General features: G+C 36.1%; 1 long non-coding RNA gene across 1 annotated transcript; it reads right to left on the bottom strand.

Moving 5' to 3' along the window:
- Positions 1–54: 54 nt before the first annotated feature.
- On the bottom strand, positions 55–25,873 carry LOC134760994 (uncharacterized). The gene is made up of 4 exons (XR_010139149.1): positions 25,646–25,873; positions 23,935–23,965; positions 2,154–2,195; positions 55–806 (listed from the first exon to the last, which is right to left on the bottom strand). It is a non-coding gene; the product is annotated as an uncharacterized LOC134760994 (long non-coding RNA).
- Between the last annotated feature and the right edge of the window lie 52 nt (positions 25,874–25,925).

Here is a 25,925-nt window from a genome sequence, read left to right on the forward strand (position 1 = left end):
GTATGTAAATATAGATCACAGAATAAATATTTTATTTTAAAAAGTAATGTTGGATGTATCATGAAACAATAATTAATTTTCCTTGTTATAGTCAATCCTGCTTTTTTCATATACAAATTTGTTGATTAGTAAATGTTTTCAAATACTGCTTGTAACACAAACACTAAAAATTCAATTGCTGTATCATATGTTTCTATCATGTGAAGGGATAATTACCAAACCTAGTAAAAAGTCAATTTTCTTTATACACCAATACTTCTAATTTGAACAATTTTAACCCAAGGACTTTGATGATTTCTATCAGTCTGCTTCAGATTTGAGCAAATTAGGAACAAGTTCACTATTTACTTGATGAATTAGCAGCCTGCTTTTGGTCATTAAAAACACATTATTTTAGAATCACTAAAAATTTTCAAAATTGCTGAAGTTATAACTTGTACTGGAAGATGTTTAAGAGAACACACACATATTATTTTTCTTTTCCATTTGTACACATTATCATCTTTCATTCTTTTATTGGTCTTAACCAAATAATTAAATATCAAGGTTCCTAATACTTGTAATTCTACAGAGTTTTGAATTAATTAGGTTTGTTTTTGGTTACATTCAACAGAGAACACAACCTATAGGTGCTTAATCAGATAGGTTACCCATTTTTCTCATATAAGGAGTTATCTGACTGCAGTGGTCCAGAATGGTGCAGCATATTCATGATGTTGTCAATTCCCCAGGCTCCTGTTTTTCTGCTCCCACCATCTTAAACATATAGTCTTTCATACTCATGGTTGCAAGCTTGATCCTGTGTTCTAGACAGAAAGCAGTAGAAAATGCAAATGGCAAAAGTGCTTTGTCTTAGCAAGTTTTACGTTTTTAAATTAAATGGCCTGGGCCTTCCTCCTGCATCCCACTGTCTAGTACTGGGTCACATAGCCACTTGTAGCTGCAAGGGAGTCTGTTTTTAGCTGGATACCTTATTGGCTCAAATGAAAACCAGAGTTCCCTAAGGAACAAAACATTACACTAGTAGTGGCCTATTTCAATTCTTGAGAACCACATCTAACATTTTGACAATTTCTTTTAAATTTTACTTTTAAAGTTAAGACAAAAGCATGCAGCCAAACTTTCCTGAGTGATAATAATTTATTCTCTTGACATCTTTCAGATATTTTCAAATATACTACAAAGTTGCCACTTAATACAGCATATGCTTTGCAAAAATAGGTTTATTGGCATTTTAAAACTTTCCTAAAAAAGATAACTTAACTCAGATAGGACTTTGATCCATTAAAAGTTCTGGTCCAGTTAAAATTTAATTTTGATTTTTTGAATAAGTTATTATGTTAGTCTTGAAATGCATTTTATTGCTTTCAATCATATTTTCAAGTCTTATCAAAATGTTTTGCTGTGTTATTTATTTTTGACTGTGTTTTGAAGAACTTGTGATTGCTGACATACACTATGTGTCCAAATGCTCACAACATAGTAAATCAGTATTAAAATAGAAATAATAAATATTATCCTTTTATAATTACATTTTTATTTTCATATATTTTTTAAACTGCTTTCTTTCTGCTTCATTTCAGGAAATAAGAATAAACAAGTCAGTCTTAAATTTTATAGAACCATTATGACTGTATTTTCAAAAGATGAAAGCATAAATTTTACTATGAAAAGCTAGAAACAATACTGGTTGAAGATGCAGCTGAAGCATATAAAGAAGGTATAATTTAGGCTGGGCGTAGTGGCTCACACCTGTAATCCCAGCACTTTGGGAGGCCAAGGCAGGCAGATCACGAGGTAGGAGAGTGAGACCATCCTGGCTAACACAGTGAAACCCTGTCTCTACTAAAAATACAAAAAAATTAGTTGGGCATGGTGGTGGATGCCTGTAGTCTCAGCTACTCAGGAGGCTGAGGCAGGAGAATCTCTTGAACCTGGAAGGCGGAGCTTGCAGTGAGCTGAGATTGCGCCATTGCCCTCCAGCCTGTGTGACAGTCATAAAAAAAAAAAGAAGATATAACTTTGAGATCATCTCTGAGTTTAGAGATTTGCCAAAGCAGGCCTTATTATGGTGGTGAATTGAGAACTAACTATACACACAGGAGGGCCAGTCTAAGAACTCCTTACATGTGGTCAATAAGTTGGTACTTTACCTTTTCCAACTCTGTTCTTTATTTAGTCTTTAAGTAGCTTTCCTTGAGCAAATACAAAATAAAGAAAATAAGAAAGCAGAATTTATTTGATCAATAAAAAGTAGTACTTCCTTTTTTGGTCTATACATTGAGAATTATTTCTCACTTAAAAATATACAAATTGGTATTAACTCACTGCAGGTAAAACCTCAGGAAATATCATTGTTATTATTTCTGATTTATGTTTGAATATTCATTAAAAATTGGAAAAAACTATGTTTTCAGGCATTAGCATCCTGTCTTCAGATTCGATTCTTTGTATCAGGCCTCTGAGCCCAAGCTAAGCCCTGTGACGTGCACCTATACATCCAGATGGCCTGAAGCAACTGAAGATCCACAAAAGAAGTGAAAATAGCCTTAACTGATGTCATTCCACCATTGTGATTTGTTTCTGCCCCACTCTAACTGATCAATGTACTTTGTAATCTCCCCCACCCTTAAGAAGGTTCTTTGTAATCTCCCCGACCCTTGAAAATGTACTTTGTGAGATCCACCCCCTGCCCTCAAAACATTGCTCCTAACTCCACCGCCTATCCCCAAACCTGTAAGAACTGATGATAATCCCACCACCCTTTGCTGACTCTCTTTTCGGACTCAGCCCGCCTGCATCCAGGTGAAATAAACAGCCTTGTTGCTCACACAAAGCCTGTTTGGTGGTCTCTTCACTCGCACATGCATGACACTTTATAGATGCTCTCAGCCATTTTCACATATAAGTAATATTTGATATTTATTACCTTGGATTAGAATACTACAGAACTAAGAGAACATTTCAAACTTGCTCATTTTAGTAAATTTAAATTCTCCCTGGTTTAGACTCAACATCCATTACTGTAAATGGCTCTACATATAGATCAAAATGAATACTTAGTCAATTCTCCTACATCTATTTACATGGACAACAATAGAAAGATACTAACATCATTTATTAAGCGTTTCTAATATGTCAAGCTCTACGTTAAGCACATGGATTATCTCAGGTAATCTTCACAGTAGTCCCATCTATTACCATTTTTCAGATTAAAAATCAAATACAAGAGAATTAAAACAACTTGATCAAGGCCACAGCATACAAGAGACATAGTTACAATTCAGGCACTAACAGAAAACCAATAAAGTTTACATCCAATACATCTAATTTAATAATAAAATTTACATGAAGTCCGGAGAGGTACATGACCAGAAATGTGGCTAATAATTTCTAAATCATTTCCGTCCTGCTGATATATGAGCTACAGTGTGAAAGTTTTGCTTAATCTTAAAATGGAGCCGGGGAAAAAACAAAAACAAAAACAAAAACCTAAAGGAAATGATTATGTTAGGGAGAAAAGTGCTTGGTTTTTGAACCATGAAGAAAAATGAATTAATACTACTTTGAGTGATTTTAAATTTGAATCAAACTTTACATTGACATTCCTGGATTCTAAGAAAAATCAGGGAAATATGTGTGATAAAAACTGTTCAGCAGGTATGAGTATACATTAGTATAGATCAATAGCTTTTCTTAATCATTTGACTTTGAGCATACCGTCTGGATTCTAAAGGCAGAATAGGATAAGAAGAGACAGAGTAGCATAAGAAGGATCTGTATCAAATCCACAAGCTAAAGATAAGTTGTTTTATTTGATGATTCTCAGAAGACCAGATATTATCCTAGACAACTCTAAGACTAATCTTAAAATGCAAATAACATTTAGAAGTAGCGTGAGGTCCTATAATGTGTATGTGTGTGGTGAGGGTGTGGGCGGGGGTTGGAGGGCTGCTGGGAGAGGTAATGGAACAAGAGGTTGCCTCAGAATCCTCCATCTTAAGAAGCAGTTTAAGCTGTACTGAGGCAGCTTGCCTGCCAATAACTTTTGCTGCAGACCTTAGCCTGGGGAAACATTTAATTTTGTAAGATTGGGGTTGTTTTCTCATGTTACTGAAAGAGTGAAAAAGTAAAAGGTTTGTGCCTTGGGGTTGTTTGCCCAGACTAGGAACTGTGACATTAAGCTCAATCCTATTTTGACTTAACTGTCTCATTTCTGACACCTATTCCTCCAAATTGGGATTTACTGATCTGTGAATGTCATAGCATAACCAGGAAACTACAAAACAGATTTAAAGAGAAAGATTAGATGCCGAGTTCACATTTTCTAGATACAGAAAGCGAAAGGGGGAGGCTGTCAAGGATGTAAGCAGAAATATTTTCCTAACATGATTTTAAATGTTTGATTTTTTAATTTTTATTTTTAGGTAATTTGACAGGAAGTTAAAAGAGAAGTAAAGCAACTGGAAAAAAATTAGGCAAGAATTTCAAATGAAAAATTTTTGAGTTCTGCATTATAAATCACTGGGTTACTTTACTTGGAAATTCTGGTTTATAATGAATTAAAGGATTAACTTATGAGGAATAATACAATTTACTTAAAATTGAGTTAATTTAATAAGTGAGCTCATTTAACAATTTTTCATAAAGTTCTCTTTATATGTTGCTTATAAGGTCAGAATAAGAAAGTTCAGTGACGGCTGTGCAGTCCAGTTTGGCAGCCATTAGCCATATGTATCATTTAAATTTGTATTTTAATTCAATAGAATTTAGGATGCAGTTCCTCAGTAGCATTAGCCACCTTTCAAGTGTTCAATAGTCACATGTGGCTAGTGACAACCTCATTGGAGAGCCAAAGAGAAAGATCACTTCCATGCTTGCTGAAAGTCCAGTTGGACCGGAATAGTGAAATAGCATGGGCTCTAAATTTAGATAGACCTCAATTTAAAATCAACAGCTGAGGTTAATGACACGTACAAGTTAATTTATCTGTGTCGCAATTTTAATGTTTAAGTCACAGGCAGCATTTTCTGCATCATGTCATTGTTGTTAGGATTAAACGTTGTGACAGTCTTAGCTCAGAATGTCCCCGTTTAGGAAGTTTGTATTGTGAGAAATTAAAAGGATGGGCTCTGGAATCAGGCCTGTGTCTGAATCCGAGTCTGCTCCTTAGCAGATATGTGATTTGGACAAACTACTTAATTTTCTAAACACCAATTCTTTAGATTGAGATAACAATACCTGCCACATAGAGGCGTTGTAAAAATTAAAGAATTAACTGAGAAAATACAAGTAAAATACTTTACATAATGCATGGTACCTATTAAATAGTCACACGCTAATAAGTGTTCAAAATGTGAGTTACCTGTCATACTCAAGGCAAACTTGTATACCACAAAATTACTTCCATAAATTTAATAAACTAAAACATAGAAAGTATAAAATGCTGCCAAATATAGAAATAACAATAATAGTAATAATTGTCTCTGCTGCAATTATTAAAGAATAAGATATTCCAGTAACTCAATTCAGCCATTATTAAAATAGAGTCTTTTCATCAACATTTTACTGTTTGTCAATGTTTAAATAATGCTTTTTATATCATTATTGTTATCTTGGTTCTTCACTTAAGGGAGAATAAATTAACAAATATATGTTTAACTTATGTTAACACAAACACAATGTTTATGTTAACATAAAGAATAGGATTTCTTTATTGTAATTTCATTTTAAGTGAATAACTATCTTTTGCCACATACTAAGGTATCTTGAGAGATAATAGCTTGTCTCCTTACCACACCTCAATTTTGAAAGATGACATTCACTCTAGGTCCTATGACCACAAGAGTTAAATTTTAAAATGGTCCACAGATGGGATTATTTTATTTTTAAGCACTTCCATGTATGCACATATGCACATTAAATTTACTTCACAGAAAGGCCTTAAGTGTTTTAAAACTCTGTTTGGAGAAGCCTTGAAATTTGAAAAGGAAAGATTTCCATGCATTGGTTGGTTTGTGGTCTTACCAACATGATTTTTATACGTGTAGATTCTTTAGAGATGGTATTTAAACTTTATACTCTATACTTTTACATTCTCCTTTTAATCTATAACTCTTTTATACTGTGTGCACTTTACTAATCACACTGAAATATGGGTGTGTGCATATGGCTTGGAGCAATGAAGTATTCAAAAGACATTTAAGGTAAAAAAAATCTGTGTAGTAAAAAAATGTAATGCTTATATGGTTTATACAGAAAGAATACTTAAAATGGAAAATAAACGCTACTTTAAAATATAGAAGAGTCTCACCAAAAAATTTGTGCAAGGCATTTGGTAAAGCATAGGTATAATTGTTAAAAATACTATGTTTTCATTTAAGGTTAGTATGCTTTTCAGAAAAGAGGAAAACATCTATATTGTTAGCAATTCAAAATTACTGTTTCTAGGTTGACTAGCATGGAACTGAATACTATAGTGAGTTGTCCTGGCTTAAAATGTCAGTAACAGCGATGTTTAATGCCCTCAAGGAACAGTAGGAATATAACTGTTGTAGTAAAAACCACTTAAAGTTTTCCAGGGCTATTATATTCATGCTATCATATGTGCTACTAATTAGATAAATTTTATCTTTTTCCAGTCTTTTACCAGTTTATGAATTTCATGTCATCTTTGAGTATAAAAAAGTATACATTTTTAACAAGTGTTTATGCTCACCGTTCCCAAATAATACTTTAAAAATCCTACTCTTATGACTTTGTTGATTTTGGGGAAAAATGAAGTACTCTTCTTTTTTAAAATTCTTTTGCATAGACGGGGTCTCACTCTGTTGGCCAGGCTGGTCTGGAACTCCTGGCCTCAAGCAAACCTTCTGTCTCAGCCTCTAAAAGTGCTGAGATTTATCAGCGTGAGCCCCAGTGTCCAGCCTGAAACACTTAAAAGGCAAAAGAGACATGCTTCATACATAAAATGTTATTTCTTGGCTCCCTTTTCAAAAAATATATGGAAAAACTGAAAGAATATAAAATACAAAAGAAAGTACTTATCACTCAGACTAAATGTACATAGGAAAAATAAAGAAATAAATGAAGCAATTAATGTAACTATCTCTTGAACATCATTTGTGTCCAAATTCCTGGTGTTAAACACTGTAGTCTACACAATGATAAATAAGAAAGAATCCTGGATTGCAAGAAAATAGTCCATAAAAGGAAATAAGGCATGAACTCAAGCTACTATATGGTGAAAAGTTTTGTAGTGTTTCATCTGAGGGAGCTATGTCTGTCTGAAAGAATCAGAAAAGACCATGAAGGAAGTAGAATTTGTGCTTGATGGACAGGAATCCATACGGAAGAAGCTGTACAAAGAAAGTCCTAGAAGTGGTAAATACAAGGCATGTATTGAGCACACAAAATATTTCCGTTTGATTGGAATATAATCTGTAAAAAAGAGAATGTTTAGAAATAATTGGGTAAACGTTCATCGAATCAAGATCATAGAGAACCTAAATGCTGGAAACTGTATTGAATAGACAGACAGTTGGTACCCTAAAATCATTTTGATGACAGGAGCAACAAGAACATTATTTTTGGAAGACAAAAAGAAAGATTGATACAAGAAGAGATTATATGTGGAATCCAGGTGGGTGATTTTGTAATAGCGCAGGGACAGGATGGGGAGCACCTCCCCGCACCAGGGAAGAGCAGTAATGGCATTGAGAAAGTTTATAGGACGATATGCTCTAGAGGCAGAATCCATGGCACCTGGCAAACAATCAGGGGTAGATAACAAGGGAGAGAGACAGAGGCCAAGTAAATCTGAAAATTTGGGACTGGCGTTTGGGAGATGATGCTAATGCTATCAGAACTGGAGAAATCAGAAATGTAAGAGTTTTGGGGGTGGACTGATAAGTTGAAATGATGAGTAATTTTTACTTATACTTTTAAGAAATACTTATTGATATTCTATTATGTGCCAGAAGCTATGCTAAATGCTGGGGATGAAATGCTAAGTGCAAACAGATTACAGTTCATTGAGGAAGATGCCTTTGATGCTTGACAATACAAAGAAACATAAACATTAAAGTAACAAATGTGACAAGCACTTGAGACCAGAGAAAAAGTGCTTCTAGTGCTTCTAGGGAGATTGTTTCACCCATTAAAATGACTCTTAAACTGAAATCTGAAGAGTAAGTAGAGGGAGTCAAATAGAAGACAGCAGCAAAAGGCCTTCTAAAACAGAGGTCATGTGTATGCCGCTACAACCATGACAGGGCCAGGCGTGGTGGCTCAGGCCTGTAATCCCAGCACTTTGGGAGGCCGAGGCAGGTGGATCACTTGAGGCCAGGAGTTCAAGACACGCCTGGCAAACATTGTGAAACCCTGGGCATGGTTGGCGCACGCCTGTAATTCCAGTTACTCGGGAGGCTGAGGCACGAGAATAGTTTGAATCTGGGAAGCAGAGGTTGCAGTGCGCCGAGATTGCATGACTGCACTCCAGTCTGGGTGACAGAGCCAGACTCTGTCTCAAAAACAAACAAACAACAACAGCAACAACAACAACAAACCCACTACAGAATCTGATGGAGAGGAGAAAGAAGATGGTTGTCTAAGATGTGGAAAGATGGCCATGTTGCTGGAGCAGACAGCAAGGGGAGAGGAGGTGCAATCCCAGAAGAGAGGGGAAAGAAAGCTAAATTATGTACAGCCTTATAGTTTGTGTTAAGCTAGGAGCAAGAGGATGACATTGAAAATTTTTAAGCATGAAAGTACCATAATCAGAGGACAAAGTGGTAATATAGACTGTGTGGTAGTGAGGAACAGGGGAGAAGTGAACCTGTTTAAGAATATTTCAGAGAAAAAAGGGTAGAGTTTTATGATATGATATGCATTAGAGAGAAGTAAGGGCCAGGGTAATTTCTATGTTTTTGTATTACCCAATGGGATAAATGATATTAGCATCAGTGGAAAAGGTCCACATAAAAAGAGGAAACTATCAGCTGAGTTGTAGACATACACAATTTAAGCCAATAAGATAATTTCCAATTTCCAAGTAGATATACCCATAGCTATTAAAAATGAAGAACAGCTATTTCTGAGGTTGGGGAAAGGTGGAGAGAAAGACCTGAAAGGCGTTGGCACAGAAGTGGTAGCTGAAGCCATTAGAGCAAATGAAATCCTAAAGCAGAATACAGAATGAGATGAGGGAGACCAAAGACAGAACTTTAAGAAATATCCAACGTAAGAAAATAGAAGGAAGATATTCCCAAAAGATTGGCAGGGAAAAAACAATCACAGAGGTTGGGAGTAGAAGAAACTGAATAATAAAGCTCTATGGAGTTTCATGAAGACCTAATTACCCATATTGTTCATGTATAATCCCTTTTATATATTTAATGATATGAACAGCATTAAGATGTACAAACATTGACTTTGGTTGTCTAGACTCCCTCCCTCCAAAACTTCAACACACACACACACACACACACACACACACACGCACCTGTTCCCCTGCTGTGTTAGGTAAGTATGAGGTAAATGGTTATGAAAGTTACTCTTTATTATCCTCAATAATAGGTCTGTATTTAGACAAACAGATTCTTGATATATTCTATTAAGATCTATGAAAAATAGAAACGAGAAAAATTATCTCTAGCATCAAGTGTCAAGAAATTACAGCTATTATTTGTCTGCATTTAACTTATTGAGATATTGTGGCATGCAGCCAGGTTAACTCAACAATGGACAGTAACAGCAATGTAACAACAAAGTCACTGGGCTTACATGAAAACTATAAAAGGATATTTGCTGTATTGTTCTTGCCCTTGGAATGCTCCTTCCTTCCCTTCCTGTTTTGTTGCTGCAATAGGATGTCAGCTCAAATTTACTGTCATTATTGTCATTTGGCCAATGAATATTATGAAATGTGGTAGGCACCTAACGAACATGCAGTCTGAAGTCTGACTCCTTTAAAGAGTTTATAGGATTGGCTGAATGTTCTTGGAATATGAATGTGACAATAAGGCTTGTCTCTTCCCCCATGTGAAGTGAACCCTTCAGAATGGCTTTGTATCTCAAATAAAAGTTATGGCCTTTAAGAAATACAACTTACTTTCTCAGAAATTTTCAAAATTAGTCTACAGCCTAAGGTAGCATCCAGAAATTCCGTAAGAATTTCCCTAAAAACAACAAAAATCTGTCTTCATGAGAAACAAGCATAAGACAGAGTTTCTTAACCTCTGCACTACTGACATCTTAGACAGGGTCATTCCTTGTTGTGGGGGTTTGTCCTGTGCATTGCAGGACATTTAGCAACATCCCTGGCCCCTATCTTCTAGATTCTAACAGTACCCTAACTCCTACAAGAAGTGATAATCAAAAATGTCTTCAGACATTGCCAAACGTTCCCTTGGGGGCAAAATCACTGCAGGCTGAGAACCACTGGCATAAGAGAAGCATTTTAATGGAAAGCAAAAATGAGTAGAATTTGTAAAATATATACGGTATAATCACAATTTAATTTTCCCTTTTCACTTTCTATCATTATATGGTACAATGGTACCTAAGGAATAAATGCAAGCCTTTAAATAGTAAAATCACCTACTAATAGTAACAATTTTCTAATCTTTCTTATCATAATGAAATATTAGGTAAGCTCCCTGAGATGGTGTTTGCATTTTTTCTGTTTTGGATTTTACATACTAGTTTTATTCATTCATTTATCCACTCATTCATTCAATAAGTATTTCCCTTTATGCTCCAGGCAATAGGTGTTGGAAACAAAATATGATTGAGATAAGCAAGGTTGCTGCTGCTCCAGTGGAGTTTAAATTCTAATAAACAAAAGCACAGTACACAAATAAGATTCAGCTAAGCAGAGGATCAATACAGTTTGATGTTATTGAGCAAGGATTGGCAAACTATGCTGGCTTGTTTTTGCAAATAAAGTTTTATCAGAACACAGCAACACATTTACTTATATGTTGTCTATGACTGCTTTTCTGCTGCAACACCAAGGTCAATTAGCTGTGATTGAGAACATACGGCCTGCAAAGCCTAAAACTATTTGCTATATAGTACTTGCAGGAAAAGTTTCCAGACTCCTGTAATAGAGTGAGATTGGGTGGCCATTTTTGATTAATTGGAAAACAACATTTTGCAAAGATGATAGCTACTAGACATTTAAACTGAAGCTACTAGAAAGAATCAGGCCTGAGAAGAAGAGAAAGGGAAGAGCAGGAAAAGGAGAGGCTGGAAAGAAACCCCTAAGGCAAGAATGAACTAATGCGGTTGAGAAATAGGAATGGTCAGAGATGAGGTAGGAAAAATAATGTGAGCCAGACCATGCAGGGTTTTGTAGGTAATGCTAGAGATGAAGATCTTTACTCCAAGTGAGACAGGAAGCTGAGTGGGATTTGAAAGTTTTGTGTGTTGTGACCTAAATTACGTTTTAACTGGAATATTCTGGCTGTTCTGCTGAGAATAGGATATAGGAAGGCAGGAGAGATAATTTAGGAGGTTAATAGTCAAGCCAACAGACAATAATTTCTTGAGCTGGACTATTAGGGAAGACGGAGAGAGGGAATGAGTTTGGGTTAAGTTTTACAAGTAGAATTTACATGAATTGTCAGTAAGGTAGAAATGAAAGGTAAAAAAAGAAACAGAATCAAGAGTAACCCCTAGATTTTTGAATTAAATATGTGCAGGAGGAAATGGGCTTGAGGGTTTATGATATCAGAAGTTCTGTTTTGGGTTTATTAAATATTCATGTAGAAATATCAAGTAGATATAGAGATACAAGATTCTGGAGTGGCAGGGAGAAGTCAGAGTTGAAGTTAAATATTCGGATGGTATTTAAGTCCATGAGAGATAATGCGGTCATTTAAAGAGATGTTGCAGGTGGAGAAGAGCAGACCAGAGGACTAGTCAGTTCCACATTGAGAAATTAACTACGAGAGGAGGATGCAGCAGAAGACAACAAGAAGTGGTGTCTGGTGAGAAAGAAGTAAAACTAGGCAAGCGTGTTGCCTGGAATTGTCATTCGATGAATAGAATACTCCATTGTCTTTCCAGATCAACTATTTATGTTCCTACTTTACAAGAAACTGAGACTTAATGAGACTGGTCAAAACTAGTAATCAGCGGAGTGAGGGCTAAATTCAGATCTTATTCATCTTACATACAGAGCTCTTGTGGCCATGAAATACCTGAGGTGGATGCTTGGTTTTCGTCTAGTTAGCACCTCTTTGAGGAACTATCTCCTCACTTCATCCTCATTCCATATGAGTGGAATGAAGCCCCCTCATCAGACCTTCAATCTTATGGCTCCAGCAACTGTTTGGGGTATGAATTAATGATACAAGCCAGGCTAATCAATTTTTCTTAAGAATTTTTGTTTTTTTGTTTTTTGAGACACAGTCTCATTCTGTCGCCCAGGCTGGAGTACAGTGGTGCGATCTCGGCTCACTGCAAGCTGCGCCTCCTGGGTTCACGCCATTCTCCCGCCTCAGCCTCCAGGTAGCTGGGACTACAGGCGCCCACCACCACGCCCGGCTAATTTTTTGTATTTTTAGTAGAGACGAGGTTTCACCGTGTTAGCCAGGATGGGCTGGATCTCCTCAACTCGTGATCCGCCCCCCTCGGCCTCCCAAAGTGCTGGGATTACAGGCGTGAGCCACAGCGCCCCGCCAAGAATTTCTTTAAACTGTGGAGTAGGGGACTACTTTCACAGGGATAATAAGCTGTGAGAATGATGAACGCCTTGAACTGCCAGTGTCTAACTTGCTACCAAGTGGGGGAGGTTACTGCTTAAAAATAGGACCAATGCTGAAACAACGTTAATAGTTGTGTGAGCATCTGGAAACTCAGTTGGGCCTGGGGATAAAAGCACAACTCCCCCGGACCCGGCTCCTTCCCTCATTTTACTTAAACTGGTTTGAATTGAGTTTTTACCATTTGAACTCCCAGAATGTCTAGTACAACACTTTGACTTGTTTATCTGTGTATACCAGCGTATCTCCATCCGCACATGAAAGATGCTTAATAAATATTTATTAAATAAAATGAAAAATGAATATTTAATAACATACCTTGATTTAAAATTAAATCTTAGTTTAGCTATTTAACTTTCAAAGGATTTTAAAGGCTTTTCCTCCCATTACTAGACAAAGACATTCAGTTTTCTGAGAAAACATAGTTTCAACCAAAATTGTTGATCTTTTCAAAATGTCAACATTGACAAGTAAATAATTTAACTATTTTTTAAAAATTTAAGGTCACTCTCTTCTTTTTTCTCTCCCCTTTATTTTCATAGTTTGGTGAATGGACAAAGAAGAATTTTAGGACAACATTCATCTAATGGTTTCAGTTGCCTTTCTCTCTCTAGTCTTTAAAGTATATTATCCCATTTACCTTTTTTCCTACGTTTGTTCCCCCTTGGGTTCTGACTTGACAAATTGGTCTTTAACCTAAGTGTTTATAAAATTCCTTTTGTATCTCTAAGTTGCAAATACAACTTTAAGCTTATGAAAAATAAGTTAGTATGACTACTGATATAATCAGTGTTGCCATTTTATTATAATTTTTTTCCTTTTGAAAATTGTGAGTGAAGATTATTAGAAATATGAGTCTTCCATTGTGTGGGGGAGGAAATAGAATTTTCAATTATTCCTCATTTTAATGGAATCAGAATGAAAAATCTGACTTCTCTATCTAACTGTAAATGTAGTGGCAATAATCTTGGTGCTAATTTTTCCTTTCTGAAATTACTGACACTGCTACCATTTTTATTACCAGAGGGAAAGTAATCCACTGTTTTCTGGGACTACCTTAAAGAAAAAAGTAATGAAATTTTAGCACTCTCTGGAATTTTTACTTTTAAGTGTCCACTTCTAGGGCCTATAAATATTCTGATTCTACCTACCACAGTCTCCACACCCGTAATGTCTTAAATCAGAAATTGTAACAAATCTGGTTTGTGGCTATGAACAGAGTGGGCTCCACTGAAATACATCACCACCAACCTCTACAGTTAACTTTAGTCACTGCATAATTCATTTTTATTACTGCTGTGTCTTTTCTGCTTTATCAAAAGTTATGATTTCAAGTTCTATTTGTACCTTTTCTGGCTTAGTCTGAACAAGCTTTTTTTTTTTTTTTTTAATGTGTCAGGTTATTAATCAAATTTATACTGTTGTAAAAGTTTCCTTTACTCTCAGCATCTCTTCCTGCCCCCGCAATTTTTCACTATTTGGATCAAGGTAGCATTTACTGAGTACTTATTTTCACACATTATGCTTTGATTACTATATTTAATTCTTTTTCTATTTTTAATGTAGATTTTATGATACAAGCATCACTGAGGCCTCTGAGATAAATTCCACCCAGTTGAGTTCATTTCAGACTTCAAGTAAACATTTTTGTTTCCACAGGGATAAGCTTCTTTATTAAGAATTACATATTAGAATCTGCTATGTATGAAAGAACACACATCTAAATTATACAAGCATAAGAATATTTTCATCAAATACTGATTCAGCATGTCTCTTCAATTATATGTTGTATATGAGTTTATTATAAAATGACTTCTCTTGAATTTCTATTTCTTATTGAAGCTTAACCTTTGATGACACCGCCAAAAAATGTTGAGCCATTCTTCATAAGCTTATCCATTTCAGGCATTAGCTAAATGTCATCTGGTGGCTTCTGTTACATAACTGTTGAATCAGTAACAGAAATTATCTGAAGTGTATTTGAAGACTCTTCCTTTGATTCTAGTGAAGAGATCCTTTAAGGTAGACTTGACAGACTTTCTTGGATTTGGGTCTGCTACTATGGTAAATGGTCCTATTGATCACTAGAGTTTGCGTGTGTGTGTGTATACAGGTGTGTGTATATATATGTGTGTGTATGTTTTAATTGATGGGTTATGAGAAAGTTATAATTAATAACTTTATTTAGGCAATCAAAAAGATGGGTAAAAAAATTAACTAAGTAGTATTTTGGATGAAATAGACTCGAGCTTAAACAAAACAATGACCTGACAGACCACATCGGTGGGAGAAAAGGCTGCCTTAATAAATTTATTATGTGTAAAATGAACAAGTCTAAATATGCTTGGTAATGAGACAGTATCTGTAAGAGTATTCATACATGAACATTATATTTTAAGAGAGAAATACCAGAAGGTGAAGAAATAGAAAGCAAATAATTTGAAGACCAGTTTAAAAAACTAAGACAATTTATCCTAAATAATAGAAGGTACAGGAAACTTTATGTTGTCTTGTTAATATACTGTAAAGACTTTTCTACCAAAATGTACATTGCATTTCTCTTTATGGCCCCAATTGGGAGAACTGAGGTCACTGAGGCATGTCTAAGTACACAGATTTTGGCTGCTTGTAAGGAACAGCTTTCTTCCCATAAAGAGAAGTACCTAAGTGGGAACAGAATACTCTCTTTGTGTTTAAGCAAAGGTTATTATATCCCAAAGTGGGGTTGTATTTGGAATTGAAGCATTGAATCTTCCTAACCCAGAGATTTTACTCTATCCTAAGCTATTTCCCCATCTATCAAACCAATGATTATTTAACCAGATATTGTTAGGAATTGTGATATAACCCCAATTCTATTCCCCTTCTTGACTTCGCTATGTTTTTCTTAACAAAGATACGTATGTTATATATGTATCTTTGATAAAAGTATATATCTATATCTACATATATTTATAAATAAATGTTCTTTTTTACTTCTTTTCTAAATCATATTCAATTAAAATCAAAGTCATGATCCTTTTTCTTTAAAATGTATGTCTAATATTCATTACTTTTAACTTCTTTTCATTGCTGGAGCTGCCACATTTTCCCAGATCCTAATCTGCTCAAACCCAAACCAGGTAGATAGCCTGCTAACAAGAGCCCTTGCTACCATTATCCTCATTTCTATATTTTCTTAGATACTCTACCACACCAATAATACATCCCTTAAATAATAATTTCATTTGATCTTTTACCTCTTTCCCTTTTTAAAATTTCCTTTGACTACAGAATTGGTACAAACTCCCAATTAAAAAATTCAAAAATTCCCATAACTTAAGTTTTATTATGTATTGAATTTTGATATTCTCACTGTGACCTTTCTGGTATGGGGGCTGATACCGTTCTTCCCTAGGGACATTGAGACTTGATTATTTGTGTGCACTTCATCCCCCAATTTTAACTCCCATCTCTGAACTTCAATTTCCTTCACTCAGTATCCTGGAAAGTCTAGCTTACTTTCTCTCTGGTGTACTTCCTTACCTCTCTTGCCCAAGTTAAACATCCATTTCTGTCTTACTTTATAGTAAGCACTGTAGTTACATATTTATGTACATATGTGTTGAACAAGCTGGTAGCACTCAATTTACAGTGTGTCTGAAGAAGCTCCAGATTTATAATATATCCCTGTTCATTTTTTTTTTACCAATAATATGGTTTAATTGTGCATATGTAGTCACAATTCTACAATAACACTTACTTCCTACAACATTAGACCCTGAGAAAACATATGTCAATTCTCTGTCAATTTAGAAAGGAAGCATTCACCTATGAAAGAAAATGCTTCCATCGGGTACTTCAAGGTTGAAGAGGCAGAGGACAAGCTATCCACAAGAAATTTGGAAGAGAAGCTTGTTTCGAAGTTGGATGAGCCATGGTAAAATCTCAAACAGTTTGTTATTTTTAGCTCTGCCAAGAAATAGCTAATTTCATGCAAGAATTATCTTGCATCTGACCCAGAGCAAAGACTCCCTGGCTATTCTTTGTATATGTTGATGCAATGGGAGAATTGTTTCATGCTTTAAAAACCAAGTAAGGAAGAACTTGAGAAAAAGAAAAGAGAGTTGTAGGGTAGGTAGGTAAACAATTTTGCTTTTCTTTTTGGCAGACTTATTTGTAACTGAAAAAGAAAAGACTGTCAAGATATTTGGTAACTAGGAAGAACTGAAGTGGCTATTTTCCCCCCAAATTTTTATAAACCTCTTTTTCTAAGTCAGGTTCCTTTAGGAAACTGACTAACTAGGTAGTTAGGTCTTTCTTTCTCTGCTGTTGACATTCAACACAAACAATTCCGTCATTTATCCTTTTATGTGTATATATATTTTAAAAATCAATGTTTGCAATTTTGATTGCCTTCTCCACAATATTCTTGAGACTTGTGAGAATAAGATGAAGCATTAAAAATAGGTCATTTAGAGAGCAGGCATAGGGAATGGAGAAGTGTAGGAAATCAACTGCTTCATCACCCCAGTCCCTTTCCCAAGACTGCCTTCTAAAATGCTGCCTTTTATTTTCAAATTCATTTTTCTTTATATTCAGTTCACCTTAGGTAGTAAGAAAGGCTTTGATCTATATTTTATTGGTATTACTCATATGAATACTCCTTTGTATTATATAGAGGGTATAAGCTACACATATCTCCTGACCTCACCCTGCCTCTTGTCCTTGCCTGCTGGTCATGAAATTATATTTAAAATGTACATCTGTTTCTTCCTTAATACCAAAGATTAAATAGCAACATGAAGCCTCCTTCATTTTCTCTTTTTATGTTGGAAATTGAGGTTTTCTTGTAATCAGCAAGCAAAATAAAAACAAAAACAAGACATGACAGAAAAAAAAAAACGGTATATAAGTAGACTAAATGACTTCCTGTTGGCGAGGTGTTTGACTGCGTGGGGGTGCACATAATCAAAATCATCAATCCTAACCAAGCATGACACTGGCATAAAACACTACCAAATGAAGACATCCTGTTATTCCTGCATAAAAGGTAACTATTTGGGAAAAAATAACATATTAAGCTCATATAACTGTCAGTGTGAGAAAATTTGTCATAATTTTTCAGCAGTCATTTGGAGGAAAGAAGACTCAGAGAGAACAGGAACTTGCCTGGAAAAAAAAACATAACACAATCTGAGTACAATGTGTACAGTGTGGGTGAGCTCTGACATTAAAGAGCATAGAGTCATAGAAACTTGAAATTGGTTAAGTAAAGAAGGCCTGGTCAGATGGGCTTGGTCAGATTTGTATTTTAAAGATAGAAAAGGTACAGTAAAAATATGGTATTATAATATCATGGGACCACAGTCATATATGTGGTATGTCACTGACTGAAATGTTGTTATGGGGTGCATGACTGTATATCTCTGTATTGCTCTTTTTATAGCAGAGGTCTCCTTTTTTCCATTCTCATAGGGTAACATGCCCTTTAATCTCTTCCTTTTAAAATTATCTCTCAACATATACACTCTTTAAATTTCTCATTCCAACATTTTGCTCTCTTCTTTCCCCACATGACCTGCATTTATGTACAGGTACTATTTAAATTCTCTTCTCCACATTTCTCATGTTTCTCTTCTCATCTCCAGTTGTTATAGCCTATGAATGTTTTGCAAAAAAAAAAAAAATTATTTTTTGAGTCAGGGTTTCACTTTATCACCCAGGTTGGAGTCCACTGGCAGCATCCTAGCTCACTACAGCCTCGAACTCCTGTGCTCAAGTGATCCTCCAGCCTCAGTCCCCCAAGTAGCTGGGTCTACAGGTGAGCATCATCATGCCCAGATATTTTTGTATTTTTTGTAAAGGGGAGGTCTCACTATGTTGCCCAGGCTGGTCTCGAACTCTTGGCTTCAAGGGATCCTCTTGCCTCAGCCTCCCAGAGTGCTGGGACTATAGTCATGAGCCACTGCACTTGGCCTGCAATTTTTAAAATAAATTGGAACTCTTTCCTGTATTGAAACTGTTGCTCACTCCATAGAAACATGGAAATCTCAACTTTTTTTCTTTTTTTTGTGATTCTCTATTTTGTCCTTTGTTTGTCTATAATATCTTTTTCTTCTGTTATTCTCTGAATGTTGTTCCTCAGGGTTCAATTATCATCTCAGTGCTCTTCTTATCCTATATAATCTCCTTTTATGGTTTAATAACTCTCAGGTATTACTCAATTGTCAGTGTTGCCAAACCTGTGATCATTTATATTCGATCATCTAATAAACTTCTGCTTATTCCATAGATGTCTTAAATTTTCTATTTTCAAAATTAAGTTCATTCTTTCTTTCCCTGAAATAGATTGTTCTATAATATTCTCTATGCCAGTTGTTGAGGCTTTCACCCAGTAATTAAAACTAGCACACTGGCAGTTATTCTTGACTCCTCCATCTTTTGCACAGCTCATATTTCTGTAATTATCAAAGACCACTAAATTAACTAATCAGTGGTTCTCAGCCTCCCTTGCTAACTAGAATCACCTGGAGATCTTTAAAAATATGTTAGATCAATTAAAACAGAATCTCTGGTAGTAAGGCCCTAGAATTTGTTTTTCTAATGTGCAGAGAGGAATGGAAACCACTTTTCTCAGATGTCACTTATTTTTTACTTCTGCCCCATTTCAGGTCCTCATCGTCACTTAATGGGTATCTCCTATATGTGGCCACTCTGCCTTCAGTCCTACCCCCTCCGATCCATTATCAACCTGGCCATTAGGGTAAATATTCTCAAATAGAAATGTTACAAAATCATCTCCCTTGCCTCTTCTGTTTCTATTATATACACTCTCCCCTGGCTTAAAATCCTTCAGTATCTTCCCTTAAAAAAAAAATCAAATCCTAGCTCTTCAATTGGGCACATGAAGCCATATTTTAACTTATGCATCACTTGCCGCTTTTTGCCTTTTGTTTACTGTTCTCTGCTTCCCACAAAACGGACTTTTTCTCTATTCTCTCTTCTTCCTTTTTTTTTTGAGACGCAGTTTCACTCTTGTCATCCAGGCTGGAGTGCAATGGTGTGATCTCGGCTCACTGCAACCTCCACCCGCCGAGTTCAAGCGATACTCCTGCCTCAGCCTCCCAAGTAGCTGGGATTACAGGTACCCACCACCACGCCCAGCTAATTTTTGTATTTTTAGTAGAGATGGGGTTTTGCCATGTTGGCCAGGCTGGTCTCGAACTCCTGACCTCACGTGATCCACCCACCTCAGTCTCCCAAAGTGCTGGGATTACAGGCGTGAGCCACCACACCTGGCCTCTTATTCTCTCTTCATACACAGCTTTTTCTTTCTTTTATGGCCTTGTTCATGAGCTCTCCTCCAACTAGAATGATCCTCCTGTGATTAACTATTAATCTTATTTATCATATATGTCTTGGTTTAGTAATTACTTTCTCCAAACTGGGTTGAGTGCCTTTCCTCAGTTCTCATAATGACCTCTGCCTATAGAAATTACTGCTTTTACCACTTGAGTCTATAATAATCTCTTTATGTTCCTTTCTCTTTGGAAACAATGACTGGTTCATAATCATCTTTGTATATCCTGATGTCCAGCATAATGCTCGGAATATATTAGATACTTAAAAAAGGCATATTAAATAGATGAGTGAATAAGAAATCAGAAATTTTAGCTGATAACGTAAAGATAGGTGCCTAATAAGTTTTGTCCCCTAAAACAAAGAAGATAATTAAAATAGGAAAAGATCATTTCCTTTATACTGAGAATAGGAACTTGAAAACCAATAGGGAAGACTTTCTGTAGATTTGCAATATATTAGATCTCTATTGGCATTGTTAGAGTTACTTCTGTAGGTCATTTTCTTCTGATTTCTATATTTGTTTTGGATCTTAATTTGCCTTCTTGAGTAGAAAAATGAACATATAACTGGTCTATGTTAATTTTATTCTGATTGGCAGTTACTTTTCATGTAATTACATGGTTTTTACACTATAAAATAATCTATGAAGTTAGGTTTATTACCTATACCTTTTAGGGTTCAATCACCCTGGATAAATTTGCCAATTTCCCCATCTGGCAAGCTGAGTGATGTGATCAGTACCAAGATCCCCTTCAGCCTTAAAATTTCTGAATTTATATTGTTAATTAAAAAATAAAAATAAAAATTCAGTGTTGTATTTATTTGGTATTAATCAAAATGCATGGGGACCGTGGAGACACTGTTATAACAAATTCTAACTTTACATTCTTCACAAAAATCTTGAGGGAAAAGAAAATTGTCCATATTTTTTTGAATCATGGCTTCTTAGGGAAACACAGGAAACGTGAGAGGGGCATGAAAAAAATATAGAACTGAGACAAAATAGTAGGTTTACTCCAAGTTTACAAGTAGCAATATTTAATGCTTTGGTATAAATCCTCTTTATTACAAAGAACAACTACCAAATAAATCATTGTGTGGAAAAGAATTAATTTGGGAATCAACTGTCTGGGAAAGTAAATCACAAAGAAGTCATTGTGAAGACATTCATTTGTTCTTCAGATATGTAACTGTTTAATCTGAAGTAAACTTTAGGATGGAAAACTATTAGGAACGTTTCTTGCTTAATTTTGCCATTCTATGCTCTGATAGTGATTGTTCAGGATTATTGAGCACACATGCTGTAATGAGAATTGTATATAATTTACTATATATACTTACATATGATAGACATTAAAGGATATATGTGTCTAGTAATAGCAGATGCATGTTTCTGCCCACTAAAGAAATGGTTACAGCTTTTAATAAATATAGCTAAGGGAATGATGTTAAGATTACGTGTGTGTGTGTGTGTGAGTGTGTGTGTGTGCATGCACATACTTGTTCTGGATTTTAACTGACTATACAAAATTATCATTATCTTACACCACTTGCATTGGGATCTTCAGTTTTTCCTTCAAGAAGTGAATTATTAATCATATATTTAACTTTTAGAGCATTATTGTGGTAGGACTCGCCAGCTTCTTGCTACAATATCTATTCATCCCTTTCTCTTTAGAAACAAACTAGAATTTTTATATTGCTTCCCATAACAAAAAACATATTGCCTTCCAGATTTTGCAGCTAAATCTGTTTATGGGACTAAATTCTGGCCTTGAGTTGTTTAAGAGAGATACTTGTGAGAGTTCTCTGAAGATTGGTCAAAGGAAACTAACTCAGATGGAAGGTCCATTTGCCCTCCTGCCTTTCCTCTTAGCTTTTAGCCTGAAAATCAGTAGTGATGGCTGGAGAGCCAACAGCCATCTTCGAACATGACGTGATTCTGAAGGTGGGAAGCAAGGCTAGGATGGTACAGAATAAAGATAGGAACTTGGGTCCTTGAGAAAATTGTGGAGCCACAATATCTACCTGTAATTCCTACTTTCAGACTTTTTTCTATGTGTGAGAGATTTATCTTATTTAAGTCATTGTTATTCTTGTTGTTAATATTGTTGTTGTTAAGCTAGCATTCTAGTTGAGCCCCAGCTAGGACTCAGAGTCTGGTTATATCTGATGAGCCCCTGGATCAGCATCCCTCAATGCCAACTATTAAATGTCATGGGTTAATGATGAACGGAACTCTATTTTACGTAACAAAGAACAACTTGTTATGCCCAAATATTACGAGGTCATATTGCTCTTATTTCTCTCTAACCTGAGATTTGGGTCCATGTTCTCTATGAGAAATTAAAAATTTCTGTTGTGGTATTCTGTTTTTGTGTTAGGATGGTCACTGTAAATCTACTTAACAGTAAAAATAAAATCTTGCTTGGAATTGTGAATTAAATGAATTCTCCATTGTGCAGAAACAGGAACAGCATTATATTTTGTATGTAATACTCTCAAACAGTCAATTCATTTATTCAATTAATATTTTTGAGCTATTATGGGTTACATAAGTTATGGAGGGGCTTTGTTACTTAGTCAATTCATGCCCAATATCACAGTGGTCAGTTGTGAATTTGGAAAAAATAGAGGAAAAGAAAAATTAAAGCAAATGACAAAAGTCTAAATATTTTCCTCAAATAATTGTCTTTTTTTTTTTTCTTAATGTCTTGTGTTTACAGACTGGAATTTAAGCCACATTTTTCTAGATGGCACCAGCCTACTGGTACATATATTAATGTCAAACAGTAATGCTCAAATTACACGGGTTCACAGCTGTCTCTACATAATTTCTTAAGTATTCTTGCCACAAAGTCTCCCCCTCTTTTCTGGGAGACCTGGGGGAAGGGTCTCACATGTCCTTATGACTGGTTTGCTCATATTACTCATTTACTAGCCACCCTCATGCTTACAAGATCCTTCATGTAGGAGCTCCACCATTCTGTCTCATGTCAGGATCTTCCAGTAGAACACTGCTGTCCCGTAACAAGGCCATATACATGTTCTTTCTAGGTTACAATTTCCCACACTGATGCTGCATTCACTTTAAACTGCGCCCTACTGGGGATTGACTTGTTCTATAGAAATGAGGTGACTATTTCTCTAGCCAACTCTGTCAGCTTGAAGTACTACTGCTTATGTCCTAAAGTCTCTTATGGAAACATTTCTTTGTGTTCTTATTTATAGTCCTGAAGCACGCATCTTTCATTGTGCTTTATCTCTTATGTCTCTACTGGAGGCACCCGGGGTATGAAGTTTTATCCCAGCAGTTATTTATTCCCCGTGCACATTTACTTTTTCTAATAATTGGCAGGGAGGACTTCTACTGCTCCATCAGTTTATCAGAGAAAACCAAACTCTGAATCTGAGTTTGAGCTCAACTGGGAACCCTGTTACACCAGAACTTAACTTGGATTACAGATTGCTTGATAAAATAGCTAGTTGATGATAAGCTATAATTCCTTGACTACACACACACACACACACACACACACACATACACACGTGTACGTATGTACATACAGCAGTTCCCCTCATCCACAGGATATGCTCAAACCCACAGTGCATGCTTGAAATCTCAGAAAATACTGAACCCTATATATACTATGAGTATTCCAATACATACATACCTATGATAAGTTTAATTTATGAAGTAGTCACAGTAAGAGATTTATAACAATAACTATTAATAAAATAATAACAATATGCTGTAATAAAAGTTATATAAATGCGGTATTTTTCTCTCTCTCAAAATATCTTATTGTACTATACTCACCTATTTTCAAACCCTGGTTGTCCACAGGTAACTAGAACCAAGGAAAGTGAGATGGCAAATAAGTGGTGAGGGATGCTACCATATCTCACATACATATATTTCAAAATATGTCAAACCATACACCTCAAAACTTGTAATTTATATCAACATGATATGCTTGATACCATAGGCAATGCCATTTTCTCATTAAGTCATATCTTTCAGTTGCAAAACACCATATAAAAGGAATGGCACATGCTATAACATGTATTTTGGGTATTTTTTATTTATCCAGATATGAATATAAGTAATATACTTAGTTATAATGTTCCCTTAAGCCACTGTTTTGCTACATGCTTCTACACATTAATTCTTTTAAAATTTATTTTAAAGGTAACACAGTTTTTTTCTTTTACAGTCTCCCCATAGTAAATGTAGCTACTACGACTATGAGTAAAAGAGATAATGGATGGGTGGAGGAGATATGCAGAGGCCAGCACTTTTGTAGATAAATGCAATGTGAAAACAAGGAACTACTTTTTAATTACTGGCACAGAAATAATGTCAAGGAAACAAAATTACTTCCTGAATCACACTTTATCACCTGACTGGTTGCAAAGGCACATTTTTTTTTGTTTTCATCAAATTAAAATCTTAACCATGTAAATTCAAGGCTGTAAAGGACAACTCAAGATCCTTCATAGTAATAATTACAGGATTAAAATTCTTATTTGCTAGAAAGTGGTTAGAACCATTGAGAAACATTTTATCAGGTTACGTGGTTAGAGAAAGATTTGAAAAAACAAAATCAAAAACAAAAAACCCAACGTAAAATATCAGAACATCTGAGATGTCCAAGCTGAAAAGTGTAATAAACGCTATCAACTGTAGTGGAAAGAAAGTTCCAAAGTATGAAGTCCAGAGCAATTGTTGGTAGCATGAGTGGTGGGATTGAAGTAAACTGAAATAAATGGAGGGCATTTGTTTAACCTATGATCTTGCTGAAAGCAAGTCCCAGCACAGTAGCTTTCTCCTTTAAAGACTAGCCAGATGTCGGCCTTTTTAACAGCACAAAGAATGAAGCCACAGAAAGAGGTAACAATGCTGGTAGAGAATGGCAGCTACAGTAAGGTTGTTTTTAAATGGATAGAAATCTATGTAAAGGTGACTCCGACAAAACACAATAGCTGTCTCCTCCTCAGTCACTTAGGCAGAAACTTGCACTAAGTAAAAAGGTGAAAGGTATTTATCAGCAATTCCCATTATCTGGTACTTTTATTGCTCTGGCATGATTAGCAGAGAGACTGGCCAGCGTTGTCAACTATTTGCTTTTTCATCAGCCTGATGTTTGGTCTACAATCCCTCTAAAACTAACAGCAAAAGAGAAACTCAGAAACTTAGGAAGTTTTAGTTGGCATTCAGGTGTCACCCCTAGCCTACTCTCTGTGAGATTTATTCTGCATTTTAGAAGCTCGGTGGCTGTTGCTCTTTTTGATAGCCAACAAGAAGCAACGTCATAGACCTGTTTGGCTGCTGTCCTGGGTAGAAGGGTTTGGCAGCCCTAGGGAGATGAATTTCTCCAGCGTTGGACCCGCCCAGAGCGGAGAAGCAACACCCTTCCAGCCACTACTCTGTTGCTATGAAACAAAAGACTAGGAAGGTAAGCGAAGCAGGAAGTCCCGCCTTTCAGCCCCAGATGGCTTTGACTCCCGGTCCCGACGCTCACGCCCACCTGCCACCCCTTATTGGTTAGCTCCTTCGTGCCTTGCATCCCTTCGTCCATTTCCTTTCCCGTTTCCACTCTCGTTCCAGGGCGAGTCCAGGCCCCTCATTTCTCTCCGAGTCCAATTCCTGTCTGACGTGCTGCGAGCGGGCCTTCCTCTGGGGCCATTGTGTACTGTGGAGGACGTGGACGGGGCGGCAGCGCGAGGAGGACGGGCGCCTCGCGCCCATTGGCTGCACCCGCTGTCGGGCAGTGCGCGGTTGCGCGGCATTGGCCCAGCGGCGCGCGG

The sequence above is a fragment of the Pongo abelii genome, chromosome 2 (genome assembly GCF_028885655.2).
Source record: "Pongo abelii isolate AG06213 chromosome 2, NHGRI_mPonAbe1-v2.0_pri, whole genome shotgun sequence".
NCBI classification, from domain to species: domain Eukaryota; kingdom Metazoa; phylum Chordata; class Mammalia; order Primates; family Hominidae; genus Pongo; species Pongo abelii.